The sequence below is a fragment of the Hyla sarda genome, unplaced genomic scaffold (assembly GCF_029499605.1).
Source record: "Hyla sarda isolate aHylSar1 unplaced genomic scaffold, aHylSar1.hap1 scaffold_346, whole genome shotgun sequence".
Lineage (NCBI taxonomy): Eukaryota > Metazoa > Chordata > Amphibia > Anura > Hylidae > Hyla > Hyla sarda.
In genome coordinates this window covers 30,400-46,558 of record NW_026610219.1, presented here as the reverse complement: position 1 = coordinate 46,558, position 16,159 = coordinate 30,400, and the positions used below count along the sequence as shown (strand labels likewise).

The following is a 16,159-nucleotide window of genomic DNA, read 5'->3' as shown; positions in this document are numbered from 1 at the left end:
AGGGTTCCTGGCAAATCCGGGTTATGGATTGCATTTAAAAAGGCCCCGTGGGAGTGCAATGGGCCCCTGTCTTGCTGCTTAGCAATAATGGTATGGGTTTAGGTTCTGCTGTGTGTACTGGTGGTTGACTGCCCCCCAGCCCAGAGTGTGCATGGAAAATTGTCTGGCAGCCTCCCTGACAGCAAGCAGTGATAGTGCCCATGAAGGGGACCTTGTTGGGCCCGCCCCTTTCACGGTTATCGCTTCTCGGCCTTTTGGCTAAGATCAAGTGTAGTATCTGTTCTTATCAGTTTAATATCTGATACGTCCCCTATCTGGGGACCATATATTAAATGGATTTTTGAGAACGGGGGCCGATTTCGAAGCTTGCTTCCGTCGCCCTATGCATTGACCCGATATGGCAGTATCTTCGGGTACAGTGCACCACCCCCTTACAGGGTTAAAAAGAAAGATTCCTACTTTCATTGCTACCTGCTTGCTGGCTAGCCAGCTAGCCAGCCCTGTGGGCCTTGCTGCTGCTGCTGCAGCCAAAAAACAAAAGGTGGTGCTGCTGCTGCTTCTGCTGCTTCTGCTTCTGCTTGTGTCTGGCCGCTGTTGGAGCGTCCAGGCACAGGACTTCTGCTGCTGCTGACTAAATGGCCTCCTTAATTGGATCATTTGAGTAGCCAGCACACCTGTGCAGGTAGGGCATGACATGATAGGCAGCTGCCTTGATAGCGGGTGGGTGCTGAATGTTCCTAATTGACAAAATAAGATTAATGCTTATGAAGAAATATAAAATCTCATCCCTTCCCCAATATCGCGCCACACCCCTACCCCTTAATTCCCTGGTTGAACTTGATGGACATATGTCTTTTTTCGACCGTACTAACTATGTAACTATGTAACATAACATGGGGGGGGTCTCCTGGCTGTTCACACAGGTGTGTCATTGCTGTACATTGACCATGCATTGCTTCTGTGGTATTGCAAAGGCAAAGACAAATGCTTCCAGCCATCCATTGCACTAATGGATTGGTCATCAGCTGGCTGTCTATGTCCCGCATCAATATAGACCAAAGTACAGAGGGTTAGGCTATGCTATTGTGCACCTACCTGATGCATCAGAAGGTGCGAGGCCCTTGCTAAATTCTGTGCACAGACTTTGAGATCTATACTTTAGACTGTATCTAAACCTGCTCCAACATGGACTGACATTCTGGCCTACTTTCAGCCGATGCGACTTGTCTGTCGCTGAACAGTCGCTTTTTATGTATTCAGCACCTATGTATAATGTTGTAAAAATGCTCTAGAAGCTAAAGTCGCAGAAATGTCACACATATTTGGCCTGCAACTTTCTGTGCGACAAATTCAGACAGGAAAAATCAGTATAAATCCTTAGAAAATTATCCCCCAGTGTCTCCATCTGCTGGCGGTATTGAATAAGCATTGCTGCACTGATGGGGTATGCATTAGACGAAAAAAAAGAAGAAAAAGAAGAATAATACGCCCAGAAAAGAGGCGAAAAGGAGAAAAACGTAAAAAAACGTGAAAAAAAAGTAAGAGGAAGAGAAGGGAAAAAAAGGTGGAAATGGGTTTAAAAGTGATTTCGGCGGAGAAATATATATATATATATATATATATATATATACGCGCACACACACACATATATATAAACGTATTCTCCGTTGAGATATTGCAGCCGCTGCTGTGTCCAGGCCCAGGAGCCTTAGCACTGTGCTGTGATGTCACTCAATACCACTGACATCACTAGGTGTAAACAACATCTCTCCTTTGCTGTGTATGTGACTATGGAGCTGTTTGGTGATGTCGTCTATTATGGCCTTCATAGAAGCAACAGGAGATTGTTGCATCCATCTAGAACCCTCAGAACTACAGTGCTATGATGTCACTCACTTCCACAGGCCTTGCAGAGTGTAAACAACAACAACCCAGCTTTGTTGTGTATGTAACCATAGGGATTTGTGATGTCACCTAGAACCTTCACAGCAGCGACAGCTTTATGAGGAGCATCAGCACTGCTCTGCCTGAGCAGAACCATCACCGCCATAGGTTGTCAAATAACCCGGATTTAACCCACACAGGTAAGTCCAATGGGGTGCAGGCATGTCCTCTATGCTTACAGCTTCCCGTGGGTGTTGGTTTGATACCGTTTGGGGACAGCCAAGGAGGCATCTGCAGGCAACAAAGGTAGGTGTGTGCTTGTGTGTGTGTTTCCTATGCAGATCCTAAGCCCAGTGTCACATGCAAGTAGGAGGAGTAAGAAGGGTTCCTGGCAAATCCGGGTTATGGATTGCATTTAAAAAGGCCCCGTGGGAGTGCAATGGGCCCCTGTCTTGCTGCTTAGCAATAATGGTATGGGTTTAGGTTCTGCTGTGTGTACTGGTGGTTGACTGCCCCCCAGCCCAGAGTGTGCATGGAAAATTGTCTGGCAGCCTCCCTGACAGCAAGCAGTGATAGTGCCCATGAAGGGGACCTTGTTGGGCCCGCCCCTTTCACGGTTATCGCTTCTCGGCCTTTTGGCTAAGATCAAGTGTAGTATCTGTTCTTATCAGTTTAATATCTGATACGTCCCCTATCTGGGGACCATATATTAAATGGATTTTTGAGAACGGGGGCCGATTTCGAAGCTTGCTTCCGTCGCCCTATGCATTGACCCGATATGGCAGTATCTTCGGGTACAGTGCACCACCCCCTTACAGGGTTAAAAAGAAAGATTCCTACTTTCATTGCTACCTGCTTGCTGGCTAGCCAGCTAGCCAGCCCTGTGGGCCTTGCTGCTGCTGCTGCAGCCAAAAAACAAAAGGTGGTGCTGCTGCTGCTTCTGCTGCTTCTGCTTCTGCTTGTGTCTGGCCGCTGTTGGAGCGTCCAGGCACAGGACTTCTGCTGCTGCTGACTAAATGGCCTCCTTAATTGGATCATTTGAGTAGCCAGCACACCTGTGCAGGTAGGGCATGACATGATAGGCAGCTGCCTTGATAGCGGGTGGGTGCTGAATGTTCCTAATTGACAAAATAAGATTAATGCTTATGAAGAAATATAAAATCTCATCCCTTCCCCAATATCGCGCCACACCCCTACCCCTTAATTCCCTGGTTGAACTTGATGGACATATGTCTTTTTTCGACCGTACTAACTATGTAACTATGTAACATAACATGGGGGGGGTCTCCTGGCTGTTCACACAGGTGTGTCATTGCTGTACATTGACCATGCATTGCTTCTGTGGTATTGCAAAGGCAAAGACAAATGCTTCCAGCCATCCATTGCACTAATGGATTGGTCATCAGCTGGCTGTCTATGTCCCGCATCAATATAGACCAAAGTACAGAGGGTTAGGCTATGCTATTGTGCACCTACCTGATGCATCAGAAGGTGCGAGGCCCTTGCTAAATTCTGTGCACAGACTTTGAGATCTATACTTTAGACTGTATCTAAACCTGCTCCAACATGGACTGACATTCTGGCCTACTTTCAGCCGATGCGACTTGTCTGTCGCTGAACAGTCGCTTTTTATGTATTCAGCACCTATGTATAATGTTGTAAAAATGCTCTAGAAGCTAAAGTCGCAGAAATGTCACACATATTTGGCCTGCAACTTTCTGTGCGACAAATTCAGACAGGAAAAATCAGTATAAATCCTTAGAAAATTATCCCCCAGTGTCTCCATCTGCTGGCGGTATTGAATAAGCATTGCTGCACTGATGGGGTATGCATTAGACGAAAAAAAAGAAGAAAAAGAAGAATAATACGCCCAGAAAAGAGGCGAAAAGGAGAAAAACGTAAAAAAACGTGAAAAAAAAGTAAGAGGAAGAGAAGGGAAAAAAAGGTGGAAATGGGTTTAAAAGTGATTTCGGCGGAGAAATATATATATATATATATATATATATATATATATATATATATATATATATATATACGCGCACACACACACATATATATAAACGTATTCTCCGTTGAGATATTGCAGCCGCTGCTGTGTCCAGGCCCAGGAGCCTTAGCACTGTGCTGTGATGTCACTCAATACCACTGACATCACTAGGTGTAAACAACATCTCTCCTTTGCTGTGCATGTGACTATGGAGCTGTTTGGTGATGTCGTCTATTATGGCCTTCATAGAAGCAACAGGAGATTGTTGCATCCATCTAGAACCCTCAGAACTACAGTGCTATGATGTCACTCACTTCCACAGGCCTTGCAGAGTGTAAACAACAACAACCCAGCTTTGTTGTGTATGTAACCATAGGGATTTGTGATGTCACCTAGAACCTTCACAGCAGCGACAGCTTTATGAGGAGCATCAGCACTGCTCTGCCTGAGCAGAACCATCACCGCCATAGGTTGTCAAATAACCCGGATTTAACCCACACAGGTAAGTCCAATGGGGTGCAGGCATGTCCTCTATGCTTACAGCTTCCCGTGGGTGTTGGTTTGATACCGTTTGGGGACAGCCAAGGAGGCATCTGCAGGCAACAAAGGTAGGTGTGTGCTTGTGTGTGTGTTTCCTATGCAGATCCTAAGCCCAGTGTCACATGCAAGTAGGAGGAGTAAGAAGGGTTCCTGGCAAATCCGGGTTATGGATTGCATTTAAAAAGGCCCCGTGGGAGTGCAATGGGCCCCTGTCTTGCTGCTTAGCAATAATGGTATGGGTTTAGGTTCTGCTGTGTGTACTGGTGGTTGACTGCCCCCCAGCCCAGAGTGTGCATGGAAAATTGTCTGGCAGCCTCCCTGACAGCAAGCAGTGATAGTGCCCATGAAGGGGACCTTGTTGGGCCCGCCCCTTTCACGGTTATCGCTTCTCGGCCTTTTGGCTAAGATCAAGTGTAGTATCTGTTCTTATCAGTTTAATATCTGATACGTCCCCTATCTGGGGACCATATATTAAATGGATTTTTGAGAACGGGGGCCGATTTCGAAGCTTGCTTCCGTCGCCCTATGCATTGACCCGATATGGCAGTATCTTCGGGTACAGTGCACCACCCCCTTACAGGGTTAAAAAGAAAGATTCCTACTTTCATTGCTACCTGCTTGCTGGCTAGCCAGCTAGCCAGCCCTGTGGGCCTTGCTGCTGCTGCTGCAGCCAAAAAACAAAAGGTGGTGCTGCTGCTGCTTCTGCTGCTTCTGCTTCTGCTTGTGTCTGGCCGCTGTTGGAGCGTCCAGGCACAGGACTTCTGCTGCTGCTGACTAAATGGCCTCCTTAATTGGATCATTTGAGTAGCCAGCACACCTGTGCAGGTAGGGCATGACATGATAGGCAGCTGCCTTGATAGCGGGTGGGTGCTGAATGTTCCTAATTGACAAAATAAGATTAATGCTTATGAAGAAATATAAAATCTCATCCCTTCCCCAATATCGCGCCACACCCCTACCCCTTAATTCCCTGGTTGAACTTGATGGACATATGTCTTTTTTCGACCGTACTAACTATGTAACTATGTAACATAACATGGGGGGGGTCTCCTGGCTGTTCACACAGGTGTGTCATTGCTGTACATTGACCATGCATTGCTTCTGTGGTATTGCAAAGGCAAAGACAAATGCTTCCAGCCATCCATTGCACTAATGGATTGGTCATCAGCTGGCTGTCTATGTCCCGCATCAATATAGACCAAAGTACAGAGGGTTAGGCTATGCTATTGTGCACCTACCTGATGCATCAGAAGGTGCGAGGCCCTTGCTAAATTCTGTGCACAGACTTTGAGATCTATACTTTAGACTGTATCTAAACCTGCTCCAACATGGACTGACATTCTGGCCTACTTTCAGCCGATGCGACTTGTCTGTCGCTGAACAGTCGCTTTTTATGTATTCAGCACCTATGTATAATGTTGTAAAAATGCTCTAGAAGCTAAAGTCGCAGAAATGTCACACATATTTGGCCTGCAACTTTCTGTGCGACAAATTCAGACAGGAAAAATCAGTATAAATCCTTAGAAAATTATCCCCCAGTGTCTCCATCTGCTGGCGGTATTGAATAAGCATTGCTGCACTGATGGGGTATGCATTAGACGAAAAAAAAGAAGAAAAAGAAGAATAATACGCCCAGAAAAGAGGCGAAAAGGAGAAAAACGTAAAAAAACGTGAAAAAAAAGTAAGAGGAAGAGAAGGGAAAAAAAGGTGGAAATGGGTTTAAAAGTGATTTCGGCGGAGAAATATATATATATATATATATATATATATATATATATATATATATATATATATATATATACGCGCACACACACACATATATATAAACGTATTCTCCGTTGAGATATTGCAGCCGCTGCTGTGTCCAGGCCCAGGAGCCTTAGCACTGTGCTGTGATGTCACTCAATACCACTGACATCACTAGGTGTAAACAACATCTCTCCTTTGCTGTGTATGTGACTATGGAGCTGTTTGGTGATGTCGTCTATTATGGCCTTCATAGAAGCAACAGGAGATTGTTGCATCCATCTAGAACCCTCAGAACTACAGTGCTATGATGTCACTCACTTCCACAGGCCTTGCAGAGTGTAAACAACAACAACCCAGCTTTGTTGTGTATGTAACCATAGGGATTTGTGATGTCACCTAGAACCTTCACAGCAGCGACAGCTTTATGAGGAGCATCAGCACTGCTCTGCCTGAGCAGAACCATCACCGCCATAGGTTGTCAAATAACCCGGATTTAACCCACACAGGTAAGTCCAATGGGGTGCAGGCATGTCCTCTATGCTTACAGCTTCCCGTGGGTGTTGGTTTGATACCGTTTGGGGACAGCCAAGGAGGCATCTGCAGGCAACAAAGGTAGGTGTGTGCTTGTGTGTGTGTTTCCTATGCAGATCCTAAGCCCAGTGTCACATGCAAGTAGGAGGAGTAAGAAGGGTTCCTGGCAAATCCGGGTTATGGATTGCATTTAAAAAGGCCCCGTGGGAGTGCAATGGGCCCCTGTCTTGCTGCTTAGCAATAATGGTATGGGTTTAGGTTCTGCTGTGTGTACTGGTGGTTGACTGCCCCCCAGCCCAGAGTGTGCATGGAAAATTGTCTGGCAGCCTCCCTGACAGCAAGCAGTGATAGTGCCCATGAAGGGGACCTTGTTGGGCCCGCCCCTTTCACGGTTATCGCTTCTCGGCCTTTTGGCTAAGATCAAGTGTAGTATCTGTTCTTATCAGTTTAATATCTGATACGTCCCCTATCTGGGGACCATATATTAAATGGATTTTTGAGAACGGGGGCCGATTTCGAAGCTTGCTTCCGTCGCCCTATGCATTGACCCGATATGGCAGTATCTTCGGGTACAGTGCACCACCCCCTTACAGGGTTAAAAAGAAAGATTCCTACTTTCATTGCTACCTGCTTGCTGGCTAGCCAGCTAGCCAGCCCTGTGGGCCTTGCTGCTGCTGCTGCAGCCAAAAAACAAAAGGTGGTGCTGCTGCTGCTTCTGCTGCTTCTGCTTCTGCTTGTGTCTGGCCGCTGTTGGAGCGTCCAGGCACAGGACTTCTGCTGCTGCTGACTAAATGGCCTCCTTAATTGGATCATTTGAGTAGCCAGCACACCTGTGCAGGTAGGGCATGACATGATAGGCAGCTGCCTTGATAGCGGGTGGGTGCTGAATGTTCCTAATTGACAAAATAAGATTAATGCTTATGAAGAAATATAAAATCTCATCCCTTCCCCAATATCGCGCCACACCCCTACCCCTTAATTCCCTGGTTGAACTTGATGGACATATGTCTTTTTTCGACCGTACTAACTATGTAACTATGTAACATAACATGGGGGGGGTCTCCTGGCTGTTCACACAGGTGTGTCATTGCTGTACATTGACCATGCATTGCTTCTGTGGTATTGCAAAGGCAAAGACAAATGCTTCCAGCCATCCATTGCACTAATGGATTGGTCATCAGCTGGCTGTCTATGTCCCGCATCAATATAGACCAAAGTACAGAGGGTTAGGCTATGCTATTGTGCACCTACCTGATGCATCAGAAGGTGCGAGGCCCTTGCTAAATTCTGTGCACAGACTTTGAGATCTATACTTTAGACTGTATCTAAACCTGCTCCAACATGGACTGACATTCTGGCCTACTTTCAGCCGATGCGACTTGTCTGTCGCTGAACAGTCGCTTTTTATGTATTCAGCACCTATGTATAATGTTGTAAAAATGCTCTAGAAGCTAAAGTCGCAGAAATGTCACACATATTTGGCCTGCAACTTTCTGTGCGACAAATTCAGACAGGAAAAATCAGTATAAATCCTTAGAAAATTATCCCCCAGTGTCTCCATCTGCTGGCGGTATTGAATAAGCATTGCTGCACTGATGGGGTATGCATTAGACGAAAAAAAAGAAGAAAAAGAAGAATAATACGCCCAGAAAAGAGGCGAAAAGGAGAAAAACGTAAAAAAACGTGAAAAAAAAGTAAGAGGAAGAGAAGGGAAAAAAAGGTGGAAATGAGTTTAAAAGTGATTTCGGCGGAGAAATATATATATATATATATATATATATATATATATATATATATATATATACGCGCACACACACACATATATATAAACGTATTCTCCGTTGAGATATTGCAGCCGCTGCTGTGTCCAGGCCCAGGAGCCTTAGCACTGTGCTGTGATGTCACTCAATACCACTGACATCACTAGGTGTAAACAACATCTCTCCTTTGCTGTGTATGTGACTATGGAGCTGTTTGGTGATGTCGTCTATTATGGCCTTCATAGAAGCAACAGGAGATTGTTGCATCCATCTAGAACCCTCAGAACTACAGTGCTATGATGTCACTCACTTCCACAGGCCTTGCAGAGTGTAAACAACAACAACCCAGCTTTGTTGTGTATGTAACCATAGGGATTTGTGATGTCACCTAGAACCTTCACAGCAGCGACAGCTTTATGAGGAGCATCAGCACTGCTCTGCCTGAGCAGAACCATCACCGCCATAGGTTGTCAAATAACCCGGATTTAACCCACACAGGTAAGTCCAATGGGGTGCAGGCATGTCCTCTATGCTTACAGCTTCCCGTGGGTGTTGGTTTGATACCGTTTGGGGACAGCCAAGGAGGCATCTGCAGGCAACAAAGGTAGGTGTGTGCTTGTGTGTGTGTTTCCTATGCAGATCCTAAGCCCAGTGTCACATGCAAGTAGGAGGAGTAAGAAGGGTTCCTGGCAAATCCGGGTTATGGATTGCATTTAAAAAGGCCCCGTGGGAGTGCAATGGGCCCCTGTCTTGCTGCTTAGCAATAATGGTATGGGTTTAGGTTCTGCTGTGTGTACTGGTGGTTGACTGCCCCCCAGCCCAGAGTGTGCATGGAAAATTGTCTGGCAGCCTCCCTGACAGCAAGCAGTGATAGTGCCCATGAAGGGGACCTTGTTGGGCCCGCCCCTTTCACGGTTATCGCTTCTCGGCCTTTTGGCTAAGATCAAGTGTAGTATCTGTTCTTATCAGTTTAATATCTGATACGTCCCCTATCTGGGGACCATATATTAAATGGATTTTTGAGAACGGGGGCCGATTTCGAAGCTTGCTTCCGTCGCCCTATGCATTGACCCGATATGGCAGTATCTTCGGGTACAGTGCACCACCCCCTTACAGGGTTAAAAAGAAAGATTCCTACTTTCATTGCTACCTGCTTGCTGGCTAGCCAGCTAGCCAGCCCTGTGGGCCTTGCTGCTGCTGCTGCAGCCAAAAAACAAAAGGTGGTGCTGCTGCTGCTTCTGCTGCTTCTGCTTCTGCTTGTGTCTGGCCGCTGTTGGAGCGTCCAGGCACAGGACTTCTGCTGCTGCTGACTAAATGGCCTCCTTAATTGGATCATTTGAGTAGCCAGCACACCTGTGCAGGTAGGGCATGACATGATAGGCAGCTGCCTTGATAGCGGGTGGGTGCTGAATGTTCCTAATTGACAAAATAAGATTAATGCTTATGAAGAAATATAAAATCTCATCCCTTCCCCAATATCGCGCCACACCCCTACCCCTTAATTCCCTGGTTGAACTTGATGGACATATGTCTTTTTTCGACCGTACTAACTATGTAACTATGTAACATAACATGGGGGGGGTCTCCTGGCTGTTCACACAGGTGTGTCATTGCTGTACATTGACCATGCATTGCTTCTGTGGTATTGCAAAGGCAAAGACAAATGCTTCCAGCCATCCATTGCACTAATGGATTGGTCATCAGCTGGCTGTCTATGTCCCGCATCAATATAGACCAAAGTACAGAGGGTTAGGCTATGCTATTGTGCACCTACCTGATGCATCAGAAGGTGCGAGGCCCTTGCTAAATTCTGTGCACAGACTTTGAGATCTATACTTTAGACTGTATCTAAACCTGCTCCAACATGGACTGACATTCTGGCCTACTTTCAGCCGATGCGACTTGTCTGTCGCTGAACAGTCGCTTTTTATGTATTCAGCACCTATGTATAATGTTGTAAAAATGCTCTAGAAGCTAAAGTCGCAGAAATGTCACACATATTTGGCCTGCAACTTTCTGTGCGACAAATTCAGACAGGAAAAATCAGTATAAATCCTTAGAAAATTATCCCCCAGTGTCTCCATCTGCTGGCGGTATTGAATAAGCATTGCTGCACTGATGGGGTATGCATTAGACGAAAAAAAAGAAGAAAAAGAAGAATAATACGCCCAGAAAAGAGGCGAAAAGGAGAAAAACGTAAAAAAACGTGAAAAAAAAGTAAGAGGAAGAGAAGGGAAAAAAAGGTGGAAATGGGTTTAAAAGTGATTTCGGCGGAGAAATATATATATATATATATATATATATATATATATATATATATATATACGCGCACACACACACATATATATAAACGTATTCTCCGTTGAGATATTGCAGCCGCTGCTGTGTCCAGGCCCAGGAGCCTTAGCACTGTGCTGTGATGTCACTCAATACCACTGACATCACTAGGTGTAAACAACATCTCTCCTTTGCTGTGTATGTGACTATGGAGCTGTTTGGTGATGTCGTCTATTATGGCCTTCATAGAAGCAACAGGAGATTGTTGCATCCATCTAGAACCCTCAGAACTACAGTGCTATGATGTCACTCACTTCCACAGGCCTTGCAGAGTGTAAACAACAACAACCCAGCTTTGTTGTGTATGTAACCATAGGGATTTGTGATGTCACCTAGAACCTTCACAGCAGCGACAGCTTTATGAGGAGCATCAGCACTGCTCTGCCTGAGCAGAACCATCACCGCCATAGGTTGTCAAATAACCCGGATTTAACCCACACAGGTAAGTCCAATGGGGTGCAGGCATGTCCTCTATGCTTACAGCTTCCCGTGGGTGTTGGTTTGATACCGTTTGGGGACAGCCAAGGAGGCATCTGCAGGCAACAAAGGTAGGTGTGTGCTTGTGTGTGTGTTTCCTATGCAGATCCTAAGCCCAGTGTCACATGCAAGTAGGAGGAGTAAGAAGGGTTCCTGGCAAATCCGGGTTATGGATTGCATTTAAAAAGGCCCCGTGGGAGTGCAATGGGCCCCTGTCTTGCTGCTTAGCAATAATGGTATGGGTTTAGGTTCTGCTGTGTGTACTGGTGGTTGACTGCCCCCCAGCCCAGAGTGTGCATGGAAAATTGTCTGGCAGCCTCCCTGACAGCAAGCAGTGATAGTGCCCATGAAGGGGACCTTGTTGGGCCCGCCCCTTTCACGGTTATCGCTTCTCGGCCTTTTGGCTAAGATCAAGTGTAGTATCTGTTCTTATCAGTTTAATATCTGATACGTCCCCTATCTGGGGACCATATATTAAATGGATTTTTGAGAACGGGGGCCGATTTCGAAGCTTGCTTCCGTCGCCCTATGCATTGACCCGATATGGCAGTATCTTCGGGTACAGTGCACCACCCCCTTACAGGGTTAAAAAGAAAGATTCCTACTTTCATTGCTACCTGCTTGCTGGCTAGCCAGCTAGCCAGCCCTGTGGGCCTTGCTGCTGCTGCTGCAGCCAAAAAACAAAAGGTGGTGCTGCTGCTGCTTCTGCTGCTTCTGCTTCTGCTTGTGTCTGGCCGCTGTTGGAGCGTCCAGGCACAGGACTTCTGCTGCTGCTGACTAAATGGCCTCCTTAATTGGATCATTTGAGTAGCCAGCACACCTGTGCAGGTAGGGCATGACATGATAGGCAGCTGCCTTGATAGCGGGTGGGTGCTGAATGTTCCTAATTGACAAAATAAGATTAATGCTTATGAAGAAATATAAAATCTCATCCCTTCCCCAATATCGCGCCACACCCCTACCCCTTAATTCCCTGGTTGAACTTGATGGACATATGTCTTTTTTCGACCGTACTAACTATGTAACTATGTAACATAACATGGGGGGGGTCTCCTGGCTGTTCACACAGGTGTGTCATTGCTGTACATTGACCATGCATTGCTTCTGTGGTATTGCAAAGGCAAAGACAAATGCTTCCAGCCATCCATTGCACTAATGGATTGGTCATCAGCTGGCTGTCTATGTCCCGCATCAATATAGACCAAAGTACAGAGGGTTAGGCTATGCTATTGTGCACCTACCTGATGCATCAGAAGGTGCGAGGCCCTTGCTAAATTCTGTGCACAGACTTTGAGATCTATACTTTAGACTGTATCTAAACCTGCTCCAACATGGACTGACATTCTGGCCTACTTTCAGCCGATGCGACTTGTCTGTCGCTGAACAGTCGCTTTTTATGTATTCAGCACCTATGTATAATGTTGTAAAAATGCTCTAGAAGCTAAAGTCGCAGAAATGTCACACATATTTGGCCTGCAACTTTCTGTGCGACAAATTCAGACAGGAAAAATCAGTATAAATCCTTAGAAAATTATCCCCCAGTGTCTCCATCTGCTGGCGGTATTGAATAAGCATTGCTGCACTGATGGGGTATGCATTAGACGAAAAAAAAGAAGAAAAAGAAGAATAATACGCCCAGAAAAGAGGCGAAAAGGAGAAAAACGCAAAAAAACGTGAAAAAAAAGTAAGAGGAAGAGAAGGGAAAAAAAGGTGGAAATGGGTTTAAAAGTGATTTCGGCGGAGAAATATATATATATATATATATATATATATATATATATATATATATACGCGCACACACACACATATATATATAAACGTATTCTCCGTTGAGATATTGCAGCCGCTGCTGTGTCCAGGCCCAGGAGCCTTAGCACTGTGCTGTGATGTCACTCAATACCACTGACATCACTAGGTGTAAACAACATCTCTCCTTTGCTGTGTATGTGACTATGGAGCTGTTTGGTGATGTCGTCTATTATGGCCTTCATAGAAGCAACAGGAGATTGTTGCATCCATCTAGAACCCTCAGAACTACAGTGCTATGATGTCACTCACTTCCACAGGCCTTGCAGAGTGTAAACAACAACAACCCAGCTTTGTTGTGTATGTAACCATAGGGATTTGTGATGTCACCTAGAACCTTCACAGCAGCGACAGCTTTATGAGGAGCATCAGCACTGCTCTGCCTGAGCAGAACCATCACCGCCATAGGTTGTCAAATAACCCGGATTTAACCCACACAGGTAAGTCCAATGGGGTGCAGGCATGTCCTCTATGCTTACAGCTTCCCGTGGGTGTTGGTTTGATACCGTTTGGGGACAGCCAAGGAGGCATCTGCAGGCAACAAAGGTAGGTGTGTGCTTGTGTGTGTGTTTCCTATGCAGATCCTAAGCCCAGTGTCACATGCAAGTAGGAGGAGTAAGAAGGGTTCCTGGCAAATCCGGGTTATGGATTGCATTTAAAAAGGCCCCGTGGGAGTGCAATGGGCCCCTGTCTTGCTGCTTAGCAATAATGGTATGGGTTTAGGTTCTGCTGTGTGTACTGGTGGTTGACTGCCCCCCAGCCCAGAGTGTGCATGGAAAATTGTCTGGCAGCCTCCCTGACAGCAAGCAGTGATAGTGCCCATGAAGGGGACCTTGTTGGGCCCGCCCCTTTCACGGTTATCGCTTCTCGGCCTTTTGGCTAAGATCAAGTGTAGTATCTGTTCTTATCAGTTTAATATCTGATACGTCCCCTATCTGGGGACCATATATTAAATGGATTTTTGAGAACGGGGGCCGATTTCGAAGCTTGCTTCCGTCGCCCTATGCATTGACCCGATATGGCAGTATCTTCGGGTACAGTGCACCACCCCCTTACAGGGTTAAAAAGAAAGATTCCTACTTTCATTGCTACCTGCTTGCTGGCTAGCCAGCTAGCCAGCCCTGTGGGCCTTGCTGCTGCTGCTGCAGCCAAAAAACAAAAGGTGGTGCTGCTGCTGCTTCTGCTGCTTCTGCTTCTGCTTGTGTCTGGCCGCTGTTGGAGCGTCCAGGCACAGGACTTCTGCTGCTGCTGACTAAATGGCCTCCTTAATTGGATCATTTGAGTAGCCAGCACACCTGTGCAGGTAGGGCATGACATGATAGGCAGCTGCCTTGATAGCGGGTGGGTGCTGAATGTTCCTAATTGACAAAATAAGATTAATGCTTATGAAGAAATATAAAATCTCATCCCTTCCCCAATATCGCGCCACACCCCTACCCCTTAATTCCCTGGTTGAACTTGATGGACATATGTCTTTTTTCGACCGTACTAACTATGTAACTATGTAACATAACATGGGGGGGGTCTCCTGGCTGTTCACACAGGTGTGTCATTGCTGTACATTGACCATGCATTGCTTCTGTGGTATTGCAAAGGCAAAGACAAATGCTTCCAGCCATCCATTGCACTAATGGATTGGTCATCAGCTGGCTGTCTATGTCCCGCATCAATATAGACCAAAGTACAGAGGGTTAGGCTATGCTATTGTGCACCTACCTGATGCATCAGAAGGTGCGAGGCCCTTGCTAAATTCTGTGCACAGACTTTGAGATCTATACTTTAGACTGTATCTAAACCTGCTCCAACATGGACTGACATTCTGGCCTACTTTCAGCCGATGCGACTTGTCTGTCGCTGAACAGTCGCTTTTTATGTATTCAGCACCTATGTATAATGTTGTAAAAATGCTCTAGAAGCTAAAGTCGCAGAAATGTCACACATATTTGGCCTGCAACTTTCTGTGCGACAAATTCAGACAGGAAAAATCAGTATAAATCCTTAGAAAATTATCCCCCAGTGTCTCCATCTGCTGGCGGTATTGAATAAGCATTGCTGCACTGATGGGGTATGCATTAGACGAAAAAAAAGAAGAAAAAGAAGAATAATACGCCCAGAAAAGAGGCGAAAAGGAGAAAAACGTAAAAAAACGTGAAAAAAAAGTAAGAGGAAGAGAAGGGAAAAAAAGGTGGAAATGGGTTTAAAAGTGATTTCGGCGGAGAAATATATATATATATATATATATATATATATATATATATATATATATATATATATACGCGCACACACACACATATATATAAACGTATTCTCCGTTGAGATATTGCAGCCGCTGCTGTGTCCAGGCCCAGGAGCCTTAGCACTGTGCTGTGATGTCACTCAATACCACTGACATCACTAGGTGTAAACAACATCTCTCCTTTGCTGTGTATGTGACTATGGAGCTGTTTGGTGATGTCGTCTATTATGGCCTTCATAGAAGCAACAGGAGATTGTTGCATCCATCTAGAACCCTCAGAACTACAGTGCTATGATGTCACTCACTTCCACAGGCCTTGCAGAGTGTAAACAACAACAACCCAGCTTTGTTGTGTATGTAACCATAGGGATTTGTGATGTCACCTAGAACCTTCACAGCAGCGACAGCTTTATGAGGAGCATCAGCACTGCTCTGCCTGAGCAGAACCATCACCGCCATAGGTTGTCAAATAACCCGGATTTAACCCACACAGGTAAGTCCAATGGGGTGCAGGCATGTCCTCTATGCTTACAGCTTCCCGTGGGTGTTGGTTTGATACCGTTTGGGGACAGCCAAGGAGGCATCTGCAGGCAACAAAGGTAGGTGTGTGCTTGTGTGTGTGTTTCCTATGCAGATCCTAAGCCCAGTGTCACATGCAAGTAGGAGGAGTAAGAAGGGTTCCTGGCAAATCCGGGTTATGGATTGCATTTAAAAAGGCCCCGTGGGAGTGCAATGGGCCCCTGTCTTGCTGCTTAGCAATAATGGTATGGGTTTAGGTTCTGCTGTGTGTACTGGTGGTTGACTGCCCCCCAGCCCAGAGTGTGCATGGAAAATTGTCTGGCAGCCTCCCTG

General features: G+C 45.9%; 7 non-coding genes across 7 annotated transcripts; all 7 read left to right on the top strand.

Annotated features, from left to right (window-relative positions):
• The first annotated feature begins 238 nt into the window (after positions 1 to 238).
• Positions 239 to 429, top strand: LOC130331145 (U2 spliceosomal RNA). Its single transcript, XR_008874099.1, has one exon. It is a non-coding gene; the product is annotated as a U2 spliceosomal RNA (small nuclear RNA).
• A 2,074-nt stretch (positions 430 to 2,503) lies between these two features.
• LOC130331144 (U2 spliceosomal RNA) lies at positions 2,504 to 2,694 on the top strand. Its single transcript, XR_008874098.1, has one exon. It is a non-coding gene; the product is annotated as a U2 spliceosomal RNA (small nuclear RNA).
• A 2,098-nt stretch (positions 2,695 to 4,792) lies between these two features.
• On the top strand, positions 4,793 to 4,983 carry LOC130331143 (U2 spliceosomal RNA). Its single transcript, XR_008874097.1, has one exon. It is a non-coding gene; the product is annotated as a U2 spliceosomal RNA (small nuclear RNA).
• Positions 4,984 to 7,085: 2,102 nt separating this feature from the next.
• LOC130331141 (U2 spliceosomal RNA) lies at positions 7,086 to 7,276 on the top strand. Its single transcript, XR_008874095.1, has one exon. It is a non-coding gene; the product is annotated as a U2 spliceosomal RNA (small nuclear RNA).
• Positions 7,277 to 9,368: 2,092 nt separating this feature from the next.
• LOC130331140 (U2 spliceosomal RNA) lies at positions 9,369 to 9,559 on the top strand. The gene has a single exon (XR_008874094.1). It is a non-coding gene; the product is annotated as a U2 spliceosomal RNA (small nuclear RNA).
• Positions 9,560 to 11,649: 2,090 nt separating this feature from the next.
• LOC130331127 (U2 spliceosomal RNA) lies at positions 11,650 to 11,840 on the top strand. Its single transcript, XR_008874091.1, has one exon. It is a non-coding gene; the product is annotated as a U2 spliceosomal RNA (small nuclear RNA).
• A 2,090-nt stretch (positions 11,841 to 13,930) lies between these two features.
• On the top strand, positions 13,931 to 14,121 carry LOC130331115 (U2 spliceosomal RNA). The gene has a single exon (XR_008874081.1). It is a non-coding gene; the product is annotated as a U2 spliceosomal RNA (small nuclear RNA).
• The last annotated feature ends 2,038 nt before the right edge of the window (positions 14,122 to 16,159 follow it).